This window comes from Salvelinus sp. IW2-2015, unplaced genomic scaffold (genome assembly GCF_002910315.2).
Source record: "Salvelinus sp. IW2-2015 unplaced genomic scaffold, ASM291031v2 Un_scaffold743, whole genome shotgun sequence".
NCBI classification, from domain to species: domain Eukaryota; kingdom Metazoa; phylum Chordata; class Actinopteri; order Salmoniformes; family Salmonidae; genus Salvelinus; species Salvelinus sp. IW2-2015.
In genome coordinates, this window is record NW_019942602.1 from 113,758 (window position 1) to 135,100 (window position 21,343).

At 45.5% G+C, this 21,343-nt stretch overlaps 1 long non-coding RNA gene across 1 annotated transcript; it reads right to left on the minus strand.

Moving 5' to 3' along the window:
* Window positions 1–284: 284 nt before the first annotated feature.
* Window positions 285–832, minus strand: LOC139023986 (uncharacterized). Its single transcript, XR_011475219.1, has 3 exons — window positions 774–832; window positions 472–610; window positions 285–306 (listed from the first exon to the last, which is right to left on the minus strand). It is a non-coding gene; the product is annotated as an uncharacterized lncRNA (long non-coding RNA).
* Between the last annotated feature and the right edge of the window lie 20,511 nt (window positions 833–21,343).

Genomic DNA, 21,343 nt, shown 5'->3' on the forward strand with positions numbered 1-21,343 from the left:
TTCTTAGAGTTACGACTCATGAGACTTAAGTACGGTTTAGTATTTAATTGTAACTTAGAATTACATTCTCTTATGCACCTGGCTTAAACTACCTGAAGCTTTCTTAATCATAGTTATATAGGCAGACATAGGAAATAGCTACGGATAGCGGGAAGCAAACCCCCGTCTTGAGTCAATACTGCCATCTATTGGTAAACATAAATATACCAGGTTACTACAGAAGGGATAACAAAAGTGATTGAATGAGGGTATGATGCATGAGTTGAGGTGTTCAGAGTCTTGACTTCAGTGCAGGACAGGATTTGACTAGGAAGACAAAATACAATAACACAACACATTACACAGTTAGACAAAAGAGCTAAGAATGAGTTAGTCCAAGCAAGGAGTAAAATCATTGATGTGGAATAATGTGTTTGTGTATATGATTGGCTCTACATACAGTAATGAGAGAAAATTGATAGGGGTACTCACAGTGCTTGGAGGGGAAACATTCAATGTGCCAGTGGATTAGCGGGCACATGAGACGTGGCTTCAGTTAACGTCAGGAGAGAGTTGACAATGGTAATGGCGTGGTCATCACCTCTTAATCAGGGAACAGGAGGGGACTTAGCTGGAAATACAAATAGCAGATACATTCCATTACACCTGCGCCATAGTAGGTTTGAACAACATGTTTCTCCATGAAGTTAAACACAGACTGCGCATCTCCCCCACTTGACACATCAAAGTAGCCCAAGAAACGTTCCTGAATAAATCTCTGGTCATCCACATACCTGACGATAACTGACAACTGCAAGCAGACTGGTGGCACCATAGGTCCCAGAGTGGGGGGGGGGGAAATTTTTACTCCCTGGGGCCTAGAGTTTTTCCTTATCTGTTAACCTAACCAGGAAAACCCTGTCAAACTGCAGCAACCTTATACTTGTTTATATGAATTATATTTAGACTAGATCAGGAGGGGGATTTCCTCTACCCAGACACAGAGACAACAACTGATAGACAAGCTCACAGGGCTGAGCTTGCTTCATGCATGTTTGCATCATGCAAGCCTAAGCAACTGTAGGCCTTATAAAACATGTACTCACATCTGTCATCACTATTATGTTGATTGATTAATTCCAGTTAATAATTTTGGATTGAAAACGTATAGGCAGCCTAGCCAGACGAATTCTTAAAATATATATTTTCTCCTGATATACAAATGGACTATAAATACATAATGTTACCAATTAGTTACCCTGACCAAATGGACAGCCCACATAGGCTGTAGTAGCCTACAGTTGATCAGGCTGAAAAATTGTCTAGTTTTCATCCAATACAGCACGTCAGATCTCTAATGGGGCAGAGCCCCATCTGTTTTGAGCACCATACTTTTAGGTAGGGGGGCTTGCCTGTTTTGCTGTTATTTTGGCATTTTTACATGTCACATATCAGTTTGCAAACAATGTAAAAAAAAATGTCATTGAGTTAATAAAGCTGCATACAAACATGGTCTCTTTTTTGCTTCCTTGAGTATGGCAGCTCCAAAATGCAGGTGTTTCAGCCTAGCTCAGTGCTTTCTGTGTTGGTGGGGCTAGCCAGCAGAAAATACAGAGCGTTGCACCTGATTGGCTCAGCTTTCTGTCATGATTTGAAAAAATGTCTGTCTCTCATGGGACAGTACGTCATCCCCAATTCTAAGGTTAGAGCTCAAAAATGTTAGCCCCTTGGGTTCTTGTAAGGACCGACGCTGGAGAAGAGAAGCAGGTACAGGGAGTAGAACATTTAATATGGAACAGACATCAAACAGGACAGAGAAAGCGTCAGAACCGGGTATGCAAAGACAAACAAACATTAATCCTGAAGCAGGGAAAAGAGCTTGGGAACAGACAAATATAGGGGAGGTAATGACACAGGTGATTGAGTCCAGGTGAGTCCAATAATCGCTGATGCGCATGACGGGGGAAGGCAGGTGTGCGTAATGATGGTGGCAGGAGTGCGTAATGCTGGGGCGCCTGGTGCCTTCAAGAGCCAGGGTGGGGGAGCGGGAGCAGGCGTGACAGTACCCCCCCCCCCCTCTAGGGGTGTCACGCGGTGTCATGTTTGTGTTAGTGTGTTTGGGCACTATGTCTTCAAGTTCTTTGTAAGTTTTGTTGTTTTGTTTCTAGTTTCACTTTGTATTAAATAAGGATGTGACACTCAATGCACGCTGGCCTTGGTCCGCTCATTTTGAGTTCGTGACAGCTCCCTGCTTTTGTTTTGCCGTTTAGCTGAACGATCAATGTTCTTTCTGTTATTGTACCCTCTTTCTCCAAGGCTCGTATTCCAAAAGCAGGCAAGGCCGCAATACAGGCAGCTTGATGAATGCTCCCTGTTAACAAGCTATACTTTGATTCCAGTTGGTATTGAACGGCCTCACCTTCTCATCCTTCTTCATGAAACTGATCTCTGATCAGAGGTCGACCCTCGGTTTTTTTCGCACCTTTTCCGTGTAGCCCTGAGAATGAAAAGAGTTCTCAACAAAAAGTCAAAGAAATTGCGGAAGCGTTGGCGGCAGAAACTGGACACTGAAGCTGGTAGATAGCGCTAGCTACGTTACTGCTACTAAGTTGCACGCACATTGGATTAATTGCACTAACTGGACACAAAATAAGTTCTAAACCCAAGAAAAATTTATAATCTATATCCTCGGTATCCTGTAATTTGAAGAAACTATTTTGAATTGAATAACATCCCCAAATGCTCAAGTATCACTTTTAATTCTCTATCCAATAATGTCACCAACTCACACGCTTTCTCACATAGAACCCCCCCCCCCCCCCCATAGCTCTGCGGCACATCCCCAATATGAATAGGTTATTTCTTTGATCTTAATCCTATGATTGGATAGACAACATAACAGTTCAAACTGAAAATTTTGATTGGTTGGAGGTTGTCCTCCGAAACTGGTCATAATTATGATGTAGGTCTATGGAAGGGGTGAGGCAACGAGCCTCCCAGGTTTTGTATTGAAGGCAATGTTCCCAGAGAGGACAGAAGCTAGCTGTCCTCTGGGTACACCATGATTCTACCCAAAAAGTGCTGTTGAAGTTACTAGACTTCATTGCACAGTGTGTTTTAATCAATTATCTGTGGACATATGAATATATTTTAGTATACTTAGTACTTTTTTAGTGTTTCTATTTTCTTTTTCTGAAATTCTGAGGAGGATGGTCCTCCCCTTCCTTCTTGAGGAGCTCCACTGGTCTATGTTCTATACAAGGCCCAGCTATATCTCAGCAAAAAAGAATGCCCTCTCACTGTCAACTGCGTTTATTTTCGCAAACTTAAAATGTGTAAATATTTGTATGAACATAACAAGATGAATTAACTGAGCATAAACTGAACAAGTCTCACCAGACATGTGACTAACAGAAATGGAATAATGTGTCCCTGAACAAAGGGGGGGGGGGGGGTCAAAATCAAAAGTCAGTCAGTATCTGTGTGGCCACCAGCTGCATTAAGTACTGCAGTGCATCTCCTCCTCATGGACTGCATCAGATTTGCAGTTCTTGCTGTGAGATGTTACCCACTCCTTCCACCAGGCACCTGCAAGTTCCGGAATTTCTGGGGGAATGGCCTAGCCCTCCCCTCCGATCCAACAGGTCCAGACGTGCTCAATGGGATTGAGATCCGGGCTCTTCGCTGGCCATGGCAGAACACTGACATTCCTGTCTTGCAGGAATCACGCACAGAACGGCAGTATGGCTGTGGCATTGTCACGCTGGGGGTCATGTCATGATGAGCTCTCTGAAGGGTACCACATGAGGGAGGAGGATGTCTTCCCTGTAACGCACAGCGTGGAGTTGCCTGCATGACACAAGCTCAGTCCGATGATGCTGTGGACACCGCCCCAGATCATGATGGACCCTCCCTCAAATCGATCCCGCTCCAGAGTACAGGCCTCGGTGTAACGCTCATTCCTTTGATAGAACGAAATCCGACCATCACCCTGGTGAGACAAAACCACGACTCGCCAGTGAGAGCACTTTTTGCCGCCCTGTCTGGTCCAGCGACGGTGGGTTTTGCCCATAGACAACGTTGTTGCCGGTGATGTCTGGTGAGGACCTGCCTTACACACGGCCTACAAGCCCTCAGTCCAGTCTCTCTCGAGCTATGGGGACAGTCTGAGCACTGATGGAGGGATTGTGCGTTCCTGGTGTATCAGGCAGTTGTTGTTGCCATCCTGTACCTGTCCCGCAGGTGTGATGTTCGGATGTACCGATCCTGTGCAGGGTTGTTACACGTGGTCTGCCACTGCAAGGACGTTCAGCTGTCCATCCTGTCTCCCTGTAGCGCTGTCTTGGGCGTCTCACTGTACGGCATTGCAATGTATTGCCTGGCCACATCTGCAGTCCTCATGCCTCCTTGCAGCATGCCTAAGGCACGTTACACAGATGAGCAGGGACCCTGGGCATCTTTCTTTTTGGTTTTTCAGAGTCAGTAGAAAGGCTCTTAGTGTCCTAGTGTTCATAACTGTGACCTTAATTGGCTACTGTCTGTAAGCTGTTAGGTCTTATGACCGTTCCACAGGTGCATGTTGTTTGTGGTTCATTGAACAAGCATGGGAACAGTGTTTTACCCTTTACAATGAAGATCTGTGAAATTTTTGGTTTTTAATGAGTGATCTTTGAAAGACATGGTCCTGAAAAAGGGACGTTTCTTTTTTGCTGGGTTTTTTTGAAAAGCCTTCTCCATAGAAATGGTCATACTGCAAGCTCAGTGACCAGGAACACCTGCATGCATTTTACTGGGTTGGTTGCTCTTGAATGGGATCAAAACTAATAACCAGAGAAGAGGACATGCTGTATGTGGGAGAGGTGTGAACATGTGAAAACAGATGCTTTGAAATCGCCCATTTTACCTATATCACATATTAAAGTCTCCTGTTCTCTCTCTCATTACAAGACGACACCCACCCACGACAACCCTCCTTCTTGCGCTCTCTCACACCCTCCCTCTCTTCCTCTCCACCAACTCTTTCCATCTTGTTCCCTCCTTCGCCTATCTCGCTTCATCTATGGGGAAGGTTGAGAGACAGGCAGGCAGACAGGTGTGAGATCTCTGAAAAGACTGCTTCATCTCGTTCACCCACACAATTAAAACAGTGTTCCCTCCATTAAACCATGGCCTTCTGCAGGCCAGACGGGAGGGAGACCCCTTAACCCTGCGCCAATTATCTATAGGTGGCCCAATGTCCCAMTAACAAGCTTTGGGTTTGCAGTGGTCTGTGTGGCAGGTCATTTCTTTTGAGCTGCAAGTCTGACCTAAGCTCACCTTAAGTCCCAGTGATCCACCTGCCCTCTAAAAATAACATCTGCTACTATTTTGTTCAGGACGCCATAAGAGACACTGTATGTATCTCTATGTGTAGGCTACAGTATCGTGTRCATGTCTGCAGGTGTTAGTATGTTTGTCTGTATGTTACGGCCCCGCTACGTCACATTGCAGGCTACACGTTTCATACATGTGGCTTAACCAGATGTATTGTATGCTGACCATTGTGGAGAAGCTAAATGGAACGCTCACAGCCCTACAGTATAAAACAAAACAAAAAATACATTTTTCTACACTGCCATGTGTTTTGGTGAAACATTTAAACCGCGTACATTTGCTGTTGCTGTGATACAGAAGCATAAAAACAGGTTTGCTGATTTGTTCAGGGTTCAGGTTTTCACAAGTGTGTGTTGTCAGTCACGTCCATGTGTGGGTGAGTTGGATATTATCTTTGTGTGTACAGTATGGGAGACATATGGAGATCTAAATATATCATTGCAGCAGAACGGTCGGTATTCACACTGATACGTCTGAGAGTGACAGGAGGAATAGCTGAGGCTTTATTAGCTCATCCATCTCTATCTCTCTGTATGAAGATGGAACACACTCCCATCCCCCAAACCCTGCCAGCCCTGAGCCTGAAGATAACACAATAATGATGCAACGGTCTCAACGTACATTACACTAGTATTTCCACATGGGTGTACCTCACCAACCTCAATCCAAGGTTTTTATTCATGAGAAATGAGTGCAGATGATTGACTATGTTTCTTTGAGCAGGTGATTGTGTTCGCCAAATGTAATTGTGCGTGTGTTGGAATTGTGTGGTGTGTGTGTTGTTTAGGGGTTCCGGGGATTGATTGTTTGCAATGTGCATTCTCTGTGGGTTGTGTTCTATGCGCTCGTGTGTGTGTGTGAGTGTCTATGAGCTTGTGTGTGTGTGTGGGTGTGTGTGTGTGTGTGTGTGTGTGTGTGTGTGTGTGTGTGTGTGTTGTGTGTGTGTGTGTGTGTGTGTGTGTGGTGTGTGTGTGTGTGTGTGTGTGTGTGTGTGTGTGTGTTGTGTGTGTGTGCGTGACTATGCGCTCGTGTTTGGTGTGTGTGGTGTGACTATGCGCTCGTGTTTGTGTGTGTGTCTGTGTGTGTGACTATGCGCTCGTGTTTGGGTGTGTGTGACTATGCGCTCGTGTTTGTGTGTGTGTGTTCTGTGTGTGTGTCTATGCATTCGTGTTTATTGTTGTGTCTATGCACTCGTGTTTGTGTGTGTGTGTGTGTGGTTGTTTCCTCTCTCTGAGTCTGGAGCTGTCAGTAAATGGCCCCTCAGCCCCACTCCTGTGTTTGTTTATTCTCTGCCGGGCACAGGGGTGGTGGCAAACAGATGGGCATCCATGAATTATGGAAATTCAGGGGCTTTAATTAACCACTACACACACGGCTGGATCACAGAGCTTCGTCTGAGGGGTGCGGGCCGTCATGGGTCGTTGAGCCGTGGAGGGAACCGGGCTATAGTGATACCCCTGGCCTATGGAGCTGACTGAGAACGGGGGTAGAAACCCAATGGGGTGCCAGCTGCCGGGGCCGTGGGTTAAGACGTTAATACTCACAGTTCAACTAGGAAGAAGTGCATTGGGTCACACTTTATTTGGATAGTCCAGGTTTGTCATCTGTAGATGCTCTACAAATGGTCACACCATAAACAAACTTTCTGTTGATAAGCAACTTCTGTTAGGGTTAGGTTTAGAATAAGGGTTAGGGTAAGAGTTAAGACAGGGTTAGGATAAGGTTAGGGCTAGTTGTTAGTAGATAGTTGAAATGTTACTGATAGTCTGTAGAGCATCTACAGATGGACTATCCATATAAAGTGTTATACTGCATTGAGGGACCCAAAACAACCCCAGGACATAGTATGTGCAATATTAGGACACATGTCAAGTAACAATGGGTTTGTAGTATCTGAATGATGATGCTCTCTGACTTCAAATGATTGAGTACTTTCAGTATAGTATTATCAAATACATTTGCATGTGCATAGTAAAAGTTGTTAATCGGACTGTTTATCCATACAGCAAGTGAAGGAATGATGTCTCTGAGCATTTTTCTCAGGCCCCGTCAGTGAAGACTGATACACCCTCCATCCCTCCACTCCACTAACTATACCCATCCACCCTAGCTTCCTCCATCCTGAGAAATGAGAAGGAACAGCCTTAGTCAGGGACAAACACAACAGGCAATTAAAAAGGAATTAAGAGCGTGCAGGGGAAATCAGATATGATACACAATGCCTCGTAAATGTCAATGTTATTATTGTGTTGTTGATTCTCCCTTCCTCCTGCTGCTGCGGCCGTTCCAGGAGCAGGGACGTATAACCCAGCAGACTTAATGAAGCTGCCGGTACCGGCGAGGGTCTCGGCGAGGGTCTCGGCGAGGGTCTCGACACCAGAGGCGAGCGTCCATGACCTTTCCCTTCCTCAGAGCCTTCTCTGGGATGCCTTAGCTCCGGAGAAGAGGCGAACGCTATTAGCCATGATGTATTACTGTCTGCCTACGTGTAGGATTTTTGTGTTGGTCTGTTTGCCATCACAAAGTCTGTTCTGACTGCTTGCTTGTCTATATGTCTGTGTTTTTTGTCTGGTTTTGTTAACTCTGTTTTCATATTTTCCCCGTTGTCAGTTGTCTATAATGATAACAACATAATGGGCTTGTTTGACATTGCAGCTGACAGCCGAATTACTGATCTACAAAGAACCTTGCATCATAAATAACTACTCATTATTATTTGTAGATCAGTCAGTCAATTTACCCATGATACATTGTGGTTTTGATCCTTTTGAACAGCGGCAATATATTTTTATATTCTTCCTGTTTGTCTCATTGTGGTTGATTTTCTAACCTCTGTTTAGCAATTCCCCTATTTATTTTATCTTTATTTAACTAGGCAAGTCAGTTAAGAACAAATTCATATTTACAATGACAGCCTAGGAACAGTGGGTTAACTGCCTTGTTCAGGGGCAGAACGACAGATTTTTACCTTGTCAGCTCGGGGATTCGATCCAGCAACTTTTCAGTTACTGGCCCAACACTCTAACCACTAGGCTACCTGCCGCCCCAAAACTACTGTATGTTTGACAGCCTTTCTAGTCTAGTCTATTGCTTTTGGGCGACCAACCTGACAATCTGACATGTGAAATATTTAACTATGGGCTTAGCCTTCATGATTTGTTCCCTCCAAATGAATTCCCTGCAATCCAATTGGATACCCATTAGCTACCCTTGTGGCAGTCCCCGAACACCCTCTCCCCCATCACCATCTATTCCACTTAGAGGAATAGCAGTCAAATTAGTCCAATGAAAATAAAATGAAAAATTGGGAGGGCAAAATGAAAAGCAGGACAGGTCAAATGAACAGCCTTGGGTGGACAGTAGACACAAATCACACCGTCCGAATATAGAACACTCAGATCCCTGGGCAGAAATAGAAAGGGATAGCCCTATCCACAGGTTATTAGGTATGGCTTCAGCTTGACAGATATGCTATATTACATTCCCCAATGGGTTCTACACGGGCCAGGTAAACAAGGCTCTCTAATACATTCATCTCTTCATAGAGGCTTTTAGAGACAGAGCTATTGGAAGCATGTAGCAATCCATAAATCAATGTTGGGGCCGAATGGACTCCAAACTGAACAACGAGGAGCATTTTTCAAAAGTGAAATGTACATTGCATGTACATTGTAATGTTTCATGAATAACCTTCGCATTATGTTAAGATATGAAAGGCCGTTGTTTATGATAAACGTGAAAGGTATGCTGACATTTTGTTTTGCTGCATAGAGTGTGTAGAGAGCAAGAGAGCGAGAGAGCGATGGGGATGGAGAGAGAGAGAGAGAGACAGAGAGAGAGACAGAGAGAGATGAGGACAGTTAGATATTCACGAATCAAGGCTTATTAATTCAGATAATGGCAGAGACATTCGGATGTCACAGAGACATTGTGATTGTCACAGAGACATTGTGATGGTCATAAATGCATTTACAGGTCACAGAGACATTGTGATGGTCATAACCCAAATTGGTAGTTACAGTCTTGTCCCATCGCTGCAACTCCCGTACGGACTCGGGCGAGGCGAAGGTCGAGACCCGGGCGTCCTCCGAAACACAACCCCTCCAAGCTGCACTGCTTCTTGACACAATGCTTGCTTAACCCGGAAGCCAGCCGCACCAATGTGTCGAAGGAAACACCGTCCACCTGACAGCCATGTCAGCGTGCATGTGCCCCCTCCTCCCGGTCAGCTGCGTCACAGCCCGGTATCAAACCAGGATCTGTAGTAGCGGAGCTAGCACTGCGCTGCAGTGCCTCAGACCGCTGCTCCACTCGGGAGGCCCTATCACAGAGACATTCTGATGTCACAGAGACATTCTGAGGTCACAGAGATGCAGATCATCATCACATTTACCTGGAAGAAGGTAAAACATTTAATTGAAGTTTCCCAGACAACAAATGGAGTAAACAAGCTTGGGATGCCCTTGCTTGACGCTTGCTTGATCGGCTTTCAAATTACTTGAGCGATAGCAAGAACAAATATAAGCTCTACATCACACCGCACAAGAACTACTCACGCTACTCACGCGCGCATGCAAGTACACAGACACAGACACACACACACAGCAGTGAGGTATAGACAACACCCTGAAACACTAATTGTATCATCTTCTGCCAGAACTGGAAAATAATATTGGAGAGAGCAATGGAGAAAATGGTGTGTGGTCATACTGTAGGTGTGTGTGAGATGTGTGAAAGGTGTGTGTTCATACTGTAAGTGTGTGTTCATATTGTAGGTGTGTGTTCATACTGTAGGTGTGTGTGAGATGTGTGTAAGGTGTGTGGTCATACTGTAGGTGTGTGTGAGATGTGCACTGTTTTTGTGTATGCATTCTAGCAGAAGTGTGTGTGCAGACAGTATGTGAGTCCTTAGGCATGAGTGTGTTCCCTTGTTCTCCATCTCTGTCTCTGAGTCAGTCCTCAGTTTGTCTTTGCTCATCTTCTGTATAACTGAACTGGATGACAGCCATCTGACATCAGGATGAAAGACACTATTACCAGCTGAGTTTCTGGCCTGTGACATGACCTGAATGAAGACTGGAGCACACACACATACACACACACACACACACACACACACACACACACACACACACACACACACACACACACACACACACACACACACACACACACACACACACACACACACACACACACACACACACACACACACTAAATGTCATATCCATATACAGTACCAATCAAAAGTTTGGACACACCTACTCATTCCAGTTGACATTTTTACAATTTTTACTATATAACATATTTTATATTTGAGATTCTTCAAAGTAGCCACCCTTTGCCTCGATGACAGTTTTGCACACTCTTGGCATTCTCTCAACCAGCTTCACCTGGAATGCTTTTCCATCAGTCTTGAAGGAGTTCCCACATATGCTAAGCACTTGTTGGCTGCTTTACCTTCACTCTGCGGTCCAACTCATCTCAAACCATCTCAATTGGGTTGAGGTCGGGTGATTGTGGAGGCCAGGTCATCTGATGCATCACTCCATCCCTCTCCTTCTTGGTCAAAAAGCCCTTATGTAGCCTGGAGGCATGTTGAGTCATTATCCTGTTGGAAAATAAATGATAGTCCCATTAACTTCTCTAGGATAGGGGGCAGCAAATTCACTATTGGATAAATAGCGTGCCCAATTTCAACTTCCTTCTACTCATCCCCAGAATATAAGATATGCATAGTATTAGTAGATTTGGATAGAAAACACTCTAAAGTTTCTAAAACTGTTTGAATCATGTCTGTAAGTATAACAGAACTTATGTAGCAGGCAAAACCCCGAGAACTAACCATTTATTTTTGTATTTTTTTTAAGTCACTGTCTGTTCAATGAGATTTCATTGGAATACTGGATTTCTAATCACCCTGTTTTCAGTTCCTACCGCTTCCACTGGATGTCACCACTCTTTGGAAATAGGTTGAGGTTATTCCTTTGTGAAATGAAGAAGTGAGGCCACCTGGAAACAGTGTAACGTCATGTGTACTGTTTGAGAGTTGCGCAAGACTAGAAAAGTAGCGTTAGTTTGTTGATCTCCTGTATTGAAAACAGATAGACCCGTCTACAATTTGATCGATTATTAACGTTTACAAATACCTTAAGTTGTATTACAAAAGTACTTTGAAATGTTTTGGCAAAGTTTAGAGGTAATGTTTGAGATATTTTGTAGTGACTTTGCGCAAATTGGAAGCTGTTTTTTTCTGGATCAACCGCGCCAAATAAAGGGACAATTTGGATATATATGGACGGAATTAATCGAACAAAAGGACCATTTGTGATGTTTATGGGACATATTGTAGTGCCAACAAAAGAATCTCGTCAAAGGTAAGGCGTGATTTATATTTTATTTCTGCGTTTTGTGTCGTGCCTGCAGTGTTGAAATATGCTACACTCTCTTTGTTTACTGTTGTGCTATCATCAGATAATAGCATCTTATGCTTTCGCCGAAAAGCCTTTTTGAAATCTGACATGGTGGCTGGATTCACAATGAGTGTAGCTTTAATTTGGTATCTTACATGTGTGATTTAATGAAAGTTTGATTTTATATCATTTTTTTGAATTTGGCGCTCTACATTTTCCCTGGCTATTGGCCAAGTGGGACGGTAGCGTCCCACATATCCTAGAGAAGTTAAGCGCAAACCAGATGGGATGGCATATCACTGCAGAATGCTGTGGAAGCCATGCTGGTTAAGTGTGCCTTGAATTCTAAATAAATCACAGACAGTGTCACCAGCAAAGCATCCCCACACCATCACACCTCCTCCTCTGTGCTTTACGTGGGAAGCACAAATGCAGAGATCATCCGTTCACCTACTCTGCGTCTCACAAAGACACAGCGGTTAGAACCAAAAATCTCACATTTGGACTCATCAGACCAAAGGACAGATTTCCACCGGTCTAATGTCCATTGCTTGTGTTTCTTGGCCTAAGCAAGTCTCTTCTTCTTATCGGGGTCCTTTAGTAGTGGTTTCTTTACAGTAATTAGACCATGAAGGCCTGATTCACGCAGACTCCTCTGAACAGTTGATGTTGAGATGTGTCTGTTACTTGAACTCTGTGAACCATTTATATGGGCTGCAATTTCTGAGGCTGGTAACTCTAATGAACTTATCCTCTGCAGCAGAGGTAACTCTGGGTATTCCTTTCCTGTGGCGGTCCTCATGAGAGCCAGTTTTATCATAGCGCTTGATGGCTTTTGCGACTGCACTTGAAGAAACGTTCAAAGTTCTTGAAATTTTCCGCATTGACTGACCTTCATATCTTAAATTAATGATGGATTGTTGTTTCTATTTACTTATTTGAGGTGTTCTTGCCATAATATGGACTTGGTATTTTACCAAATAGGGCTATCTTCTGTATACCACCCCTACCTTGTCACAACACAACTATTTGGCTCAAACGCATTAAGAAGGAAAGAAATTCCACAAATTAACTTTTAGGAAGGCACACCTGTTAATTTAAATGATTTCCAGGTTACTACCTCATGAAACTGGTTGAGAGAATGTCAAGAGTGTGCAAAGCTGTCATCAAGGCAAAGGCTGGCTACTTTGAAGAATCAAAAATATATAATAAATGTTTATTTGTTAAAAAAAGAATTGGGTTACTACCTGAATCCATATGTGTAATTTCATAGTTTTGATGTCTTCACTATTATTCTACAATGTAGAAAATAGTAAAAACTAAAGAAAAACCCTTGAATGAGTAGGTGTGTCCAAACTTTTGACTGGTACTGTGTGTATATGTCACGCCCTGACCTTAGAGAGCCTTTTTATGTCTCTATTTGGTTTGGTCAGGGTGTGATTTGGGGTGGGCATTCTATGTTTTTGTTTTCTATGATTTTGTATTTCTATGTTTTGGCCGGGAATGGTTCTCAATCAGGGACAGCTGTCTGTCACGATCGTGTGGAAGAGATTCGGACCAAAACGCAGCATGAGGAAAATAAGCCATCTTCTTTTAATAATGACGAGATGACATGAACGAAAACACTATACAAAAAAAAAAAACAACAATGATCGTGAAGCTAAATAACGCAAGTGCACAGACAGGCAACAAACGTTAAACAAGACAACTACCCACAAAAGCCTACTGCCTATGGCTACCTTAAATATGGCTCCCAATCAGAGACAAATGATGAACAGCTGTCTCTGATTGGACCAATCTAGGCAGCCATAGACATAACTAGACAACCTCACAATATCTATCCCATACAAATACAACACCATAGACTAAACAACACCACAACATACAATCGCCACCCAACTCACGCCCTGACAACTAACATAATCAAAATAACATAAAAATAGGTCAGGAACGTGACATAACCCCCCTCAAGGTGGTATCCGAACGCACCACCAAAAGTCTAGGGGAGGGTCTGGGTGGGCATCTGTCCACGGTGGTGGCTCGGCTCTGGACGCTGCCCCACACCACCATAGTCCATCCCGCTTCCGTATCCCCCCCCAATGACCACCCCTCAAACTAAACCATAGAAGAGCAGACCGGGATAGGGACAACACCGGGATGAGGGACGGCAGCTCCGGGCTGAGGGACGGCTCGGGCTGGGGACGGCAGTCCGGGCTGAGGGACGGCAGCTCCGGGCTGGCTGGCGATCCTGGCTGGCTGGCTCTGGCTGGTCATGGCTGGCTGACGGCTCTGGCTGGTCATGGCTGGCTGACGGCTCTGGCTGGTATGGTGGTGAGTCTGGATGGCTGGCTGGCTGACGGCTCGCGCTGGTCATGGCTCGCGGAAGGCTCTGGCTGATGGCTCTGCGCGGAAGCTCTGGCTGATCGGTCTGGCGGAAGGCTCTGGCTGATCGGTCTGGCGGAAGGCTCTGGCTGATCCGGTCTGGCGGAAGGCTCTGGCTGATCCGGTTCTGGCGGAAGGCTCTGGCTGATCCGGTCTGGGCGGAAGCCTTGTGATCGGTTGACGGAAGGCTCTGGCTGATCCGGTTGGCGGAAGGCTCTGGCCTGATCCTGCGTCTGCAGGGGCAGATCCGGCATCTGCATCATGATCGGCAGGAGGATTAGGGCTCTGTCGGACGGCTCTGTAGGCTCATGGCAGACGGGCGGCTTTGCAGGCTCATGAAGACGGGCGCTTTGCAGGCCTATGGCAGACGGACAGATTCAGACGGAGTATGGGACGGGCAGTTCAGCGGTCCGCTGGCAGAAGCATGCTCAGGCGCACGCATCAGAGGCGTGGGCAGACGGGCAGTTCAGGCGCCGCTGGGCAGACGGGCAGTTCAGGCGCCGCTGGGCAGACGGGCAGTTAGGCGCCGCTGGGCAGACGGCAGTTCAGGCGCGCTGGGTAGATGGCGCAGTTCAAGTGCCGCCGCTGGGCAGACGGGCAGTTCAGGCGCCGCTGGGCAGACGGGCAGTTCAGCGCCGCTGGCAGACGGCAGACTCTGGCGGCTGAGACGCACTGTAGGCCTGGTGCGTGGTACCGGAACTGGAGGTACGGCGGGGAGGCACGTCACGGGCGGTGCGGGGGAAGGAACAGTGCGTACAGGCTCTGGAGACGCACAGGAGCTTGGTGCGTGGTGCGGACTGAGGACTGGGCTGGAGACACGCACCATAGGGAGAGTGCGTGGAGGAGGAACAGGGCTCTGGAGATGCACTGGAAGCCTGGTGCGTGGGTGTAGGCACTGGTGGTACTGAGCTGGGGTGGGAAGGTGGCGCCGGATATACCGGACCGTGAAGGAGGACACGTGCTTTTTGAGCACCGAGCCTCCCCAACCTTACCAGTTGAATGGTCCGTAGCCCTGCCAGTGCGGCGAGGTGGAATAGCCCGCACGGCTATGCAGGCGAACCGGGGACACACTGTAAGGCTGGTGCCATGTACGCCGGCCCGAGGAACGTACTGGAGACCAGATACGTTGGGCGGCTTCATGGCTACGGCCTCGATGCCAACCTAGCCCTCCCTAGTGCGGCAAGGTGGAATAGCCCGCACTGGGCTAAGCACGCGTATGGGGACACCGTGTGCTTTACCGCATAAACGTGTCTGACAGTACGACGCTCTCATCCACGGCAAGCCGGGGAGTTGGTCAGGTATCCAACCGGCTTCGCCACACTCCCTTTAGCCCTCCTCCAGAAATATTTGGGTGTTACTCACGGGCTTTTCAGGCTTCCGTGCAAGACGCGTCCCCTCATAACTCCGGTTCTTCACTCGGTAGCCTCTGCTCTCCTCAGTGCCCCAGCTGTTCCATGGGAGGGCGATTCCCTTCCAGCAGGATCTCCTCCCATGGTGTAGAACTTTAAACGTCCATACATACTCCATGTCCAATGAGTCTGTTACTTTGCCGCTGTTGTTGGTTCGCTAGCTGTTGATCCTGTTGTGGTGGGTAAGTTTGTCAGATGTCGTTGGAAGAGATTCGGACAAAACGCAGAATGAGGAAAATAAGCCATCTTCTTTTAATAAATGAACGAAGATGAACACATGAAACGAAAACACTATACAAACAAACAAAAAACAACAAATTGATCGTGACAGCTAAATAACGAAGTGACAGACAAGCAACAAACGTTAAACAAGACAACTACCCACAAAAGCCTACTGCCTATGGCTACCTTAAATATGGCTCCCAATCAGAGACAAATGAATGACAGCTGTCTCTGATTGAGACCCAATCTAGGCAGCCATAGACATAACTAGACAACCTCACAATATCTATCCCATACACAATACAACACCCATAGACTAAACAAAACACACACAACATACAATGCCCACCCCAACTCACGCCCTGACCAACTAAACATAATCAAAATAACATAAAAATAGGTCAGGAACGTGACACTGTCTATCGGTGTCTCTGATTGGGAACCATACTTAGGTAGCCCTTTTCCCTCCTTTCAGTGTGGGATGTTGTCTTTGTTTGTGGCACTATAGCCTTTAGCTTCACTGTCGTTTTTGTATTGTTTATTGTTTTTGTCGGCGTCATCCTAATAAAAAGGTATATTTACGCTCACCACGCTGCGCTTTGGTCCAGTTCTTTCGACGGCCGTGACAGTATATATTATACACACACGCACTCAAGTGCCTGCAAACTCACACACTAGACGCAGATCGTTTTTTCACAGGGATTTGTCTTTTTTCACCTTCTTCAACGTCGTGTCTGACTGTCCTTTTTATCTCTGTGCCTTGTTTTGTGTCTCCCGTCATCCCCTATCTCTGTGCCTGATTGTACGTTTCTACGTTTCTGTCCACCTTCTAACAACGTTCACTGTGTTTGTGTGTTTGGTTGGTGTCTGTCCTCTGATTCACTGCACATCCCCCCTAACTGATGTCTTCATAAAGCTGTTGTCTGACTCTCTCTCCATGTTGTGTCTGTGTACAACACAATATCCATCTCTCTCTGTCTGTAGTGCATTCTCTGTTCCTGTTTCAGGATCTCTCTGTGCTCTGTAATCTATGTGTCTCTGTCTCTGTGCGTGCCTGTGCATTGATGGCCCTCCTGTGTGAGTGCGGGTGGCAGAGAGAAGCACCTGCACTGGCAGCATCCCTCCGTGCCCTGTCTCCATGCCCTTGAGCTGTAATTGGCTGAATCTCACCGATAACCAAGGCTTTAGGGCAGAGAAACCACAGCTCCCAATCAGCCAGCTGTCAATCATTCCTACTACCAAACTAATATCTGGGATAACAGCAGAAGAGTCCAACAAGTTCATCCTAGAGATAGAGTTGTGGTTATCCTCTCAGAGGCAGACAGGGTCTGGTACTCTGAGTACAGCACCATGATACCGCCATAGGCATACTCTGAGGGCTGGTTTCCAAGACACACATTAAGCCTCAATTAAGAAAGTGCATTCAATGGAGAATCTTTAAAAAAAAAAATATGAAGGCAGGTGGGATATACAGTGGGGCAAAAAAGTATTTAGTCAGCCACCAATTGTGCAAGTTCTCCCACTTAAAAAGATGAGAGAGGCCTGTAATTTTCATCATAGGTACACTTCAACTATGACAGACAAAATGAGAAAAAAAATCACATTGTAGGATTTTTAATAAATTTATTTGCATATATGGTGGAAAATAAGTATTTGGTCACCTACAAACAAGCAAGATTTTCTGGCTCTCACAGACCTGTAAATAATTCTTTAGAGAGGCTCCTCTGTCCTCCACTCGTTACTGTATTAATGGGCACCTGTTTGAACTTGTTATTCAGTTATAAAAGACACCTGTCCACAACCCTCAAACAGTCCACACTCCAAACTCCACTATGGCCAAGACCAAAGAGCTCGTCAAAAGACACCAAGAAACTAAATTGTAGACCTGAGCACCAAGCTTTAGAAGAAGACATGAATCTGCAATAGGTAAGCAGCTTGGTTATGAAAGAGAGGATCAATAAAAGAGATCAAAACCCTTTGTACTTAGCGCGGTAAAGTACCTCTGGCGTGGCGGGTGAGTAAGGAAAAGGGGGGGGCGTTGGTGTGGCGCTATTAGGGAAAATAGGATTAGAAAGAATAACAAGGTCAACCTCATCTCTATTTACTCGATTCTGCCATTTTTTCGAGAACTGGTTGGAGAGGCTTCTGCTACGTCATAAAGTATAGCTTCCATCGCCACGGTGGAGGTATCAAAAGTATTCTACAGCTCTAAGCTAAGCCAGCGGAGTCGAGCGAGCTAAAAATCCCAGACACCAGGTACCTTAATGAACAGGACACTTTCACAGTGACATAATGTACTCGTAGCGAGTCGAGAAGCTGGGAACCCAAAGTACACGATCAAAGCCAGGGTACCTACCGATCAGTAACAACACTGTCACTTATACAAGTTCTAGTTGAGGATAGAGACCTGTTGTTAGTTGTATACGCACAAAGATACTTAATGTTTCCACCCAATTTAATTTGCACAAGTAAGTTATACATCGTTTATATAGAAACTACCGCTTACGACAATTTTGGATGCGTTTTCTGGATGTTTTGACTATTTCGCATGTCATTTTTTTTGTGCGCTCTGTACATAGCGTGAGAAGGAGTGGTTGTGTATACCTTATGTGGAAATTACAGGCCCCTCTCATCTTTTTAAGTGGGAGAACTTGCACAATTGGTGGCTGAACTAAAATACTTTTTTGCCCCATCTGTAACCTTGTTAATTGCCCCACGGCGAAGAGAGCGGTGCTTTGTTTTTTAAAGGCTTTTGTGCGATTTCACATTTTGTTAAGTACTAATATAGGATGAGTTATTCAAGTAGATCTATCGTTCTAACGGATAAGTATAGATGGTGGATCTACGTCTGATCACAGATTCATCACGTGAAGCGCCCGCAGCGTGAGCGCAGATCTCGTATCCAATGCGTGTGAACATCAGTCGTGATAACAAATATAATCCCGAAAAATGAACCCTTGTTGCTTAACAACAATCCTCTTCTTTCAAGAGACATTCAAGAAAGGAGTCGACAGTGTGAGATCCATTGCGATCCTGTAAATATCGTGGGATTAATTTTACGGACCAACGCACCGGGAGAGCGCATTTAGACGTTATTAATGCTATCTATTCGACAGTTATATTCGACATAACAACCTGAGGCATACTGTCCTTGTTCTATCTTTGCGATATAGACAATTTGATTCGAGATTTGAGTAGGCCGAGAGCGAAAAGAGTGCCAGCGTATAACTCTAATTTGTTAAAAGCTTTTAAGCCAAAAAATCTTTGGCATACCAGTATTTTCTCAAAACATACATTCCCCGCTTAAGTGTCTGACTCAATACTACATTCTCTGAGCTCTTAGTCCCTCGCTTATCAACGTAATTACATTTCCGTCTATTATTGATCACCCTACTCGAAGATCCGTAACATTCACCATGTAGTCCTCTCAGCCTGCCAACTGAGCATTCCGCTTATTCCTTCACTCAAAACTAACATTCCCTTAGTTCCTTCACGTCAAACTACATTCCCCTTAGTGTCCCTTTCACCTCAACTACAATTGTCACTAGTTTTCTTTTGTTCCATTTTCCTCGAGACTGACGGTATTTCCCTATTCCATTCAATCTCTCAGAGTCTATTTCACCTGAGTTCCTTCACCAGCTTAATTCTCATTAGTTCCTTCAGAGCTCACCTAGTGCCATTGTGCACGCTTAGTCATACCCGTTGCAACTCCAACCTCGGAAATCCGCGACTGCTACAGCGTACTATTACAAGGCTTACACTCACAAAATGCCTTTTCTCCTAGATCCACTCTCCTTCACTGGCTTATTCACGCCTACTCTTCTTGTGCTTTATTTCCCTCTACAGCTCAGCTTCGATTTCCCTTCGCGTCTGCTCCCCATTCCATCCACTCCTTCATCATATTTACTCACGGCAGGGCTCATGAGCAAGCTGAAGCTTACTATTCCCTCGTGTCCCTTGGCCCCATTCCGTCCCTCTTCTCCTCACGCTCTACAGCAGCTCTTTCCCTCTCCTGTCCCCATTCCTCCCTCTTCTCTATTTCCCTGCTACAGCCAGCTCTTTCGGCGCGTCTTCCTTCTCGCTCTTCTTCCTTCCTCTCTCTCTCTCTCATTCTCCTCCCTCTCCTTTTCTCCTATTCTTCCTCCCTCATCTCTCTTCCTCTTTTTCACTCATCAAGATCTGGGGCCCGCCCCCGCGCCAGCGCAACCCTCTCACCCTCCCCTTCCCCGGACTCCGCATTTCTCTTCAGGATATATGCCAGCACTACAGGAGGGGAGGAGTGAGATTAGAACAGGTCCTATCTTATAAGTAAGGAGCGAGTGCGAGCGAGATGGGCGAGGCGAGTCGAGAGCACTGTCAGTCATATTCGATATAGGGTGGATACCGAGATTAGTCAACCACAGAACATCAGGAGAGGTTGTTATGGCGTCCAGCGTTTTCCAGCTCCGTGTTCAAGAAGCTGAGAATACTACGAGCGTGCAGGTACACAGTGATCTCTTGTGATTACTCTACAATACCACCACGGGCGAATACGCTCTAGGAGCGAACACTTGATAATACATGCGAGACTAACATATGTTGAAGTAACTGTCTAATGCGCAGCTATCATTCACACTATTACTTTCCCTTATCCATCAGACTCTATAGTGCCGTCCTCTTGAGAGCACATGACCACTGTGCGTAGGTTAAACCCACAAGAAGAGCACCACAGACACCTCACAACACTAATCTTTACCACCTACCTATCCTACTGGCTAGATCTATTAACACAAATAAAGACAAACCAATCGATTCGAGACTACACAAAAAATAAATTAGAATAACTAATCACAGCTACACTGTACACACATCTTTATACGCCACCGCAACGCACACGCAACACAGGCACACCTCAACCTGTTTCTTATACATTAATTCACTGTATCCCTTCTCCGTAAACCACACCAGTCATGCCGGACAAATGGGTTATCCTACTAACAGATTAAATTTTCTGAGAGGCGACAAAGCCTAGAAATAACTTAGGTACAGACTCGCGCTTCAATTTACAAGTGATCTTCGTAAATTATATATACTCAAATATTCATAACATCAAATTTACCATTAGGATTAATAGAAGCAGTATTCTATAACGATTTGCAAGTTATGGAATTTAGTTAGGGTGAGATGGTCAGGGAGGGAGAGAAAAGACAAGTAAAGAAAAATGGCAGTAGAGGAGAGAGGATATAAGAGTTGCTTAAAAATGGGTGGGGTATGTAGAGGAAGAGGGAGTTAGAATGAGGAGGTAGAGAACGAGGGAGTTAGGGGAAAGGTGAGGAGCGAGCTGTAAGCTAGAGAGAGTGGGTAGCGAGTACAGAAGAGAGGGAGGGAAAGAGAGGAATACAGTTCCTCTCCCGTTAAAAGGATGTTCAAGGCTTACAGCTGAGAGCCGATTGAGGAGCAACTGAATCCAATCCATCCGTCCTGCTCGTCTCAGATGAGATCTCACCACTGCGAACTCCACAGCTCGCCAGACTTGTAGGTATTACCCCTCTTTGCTTCTACTCTCTCCGTTCTGCTTCTTCTACG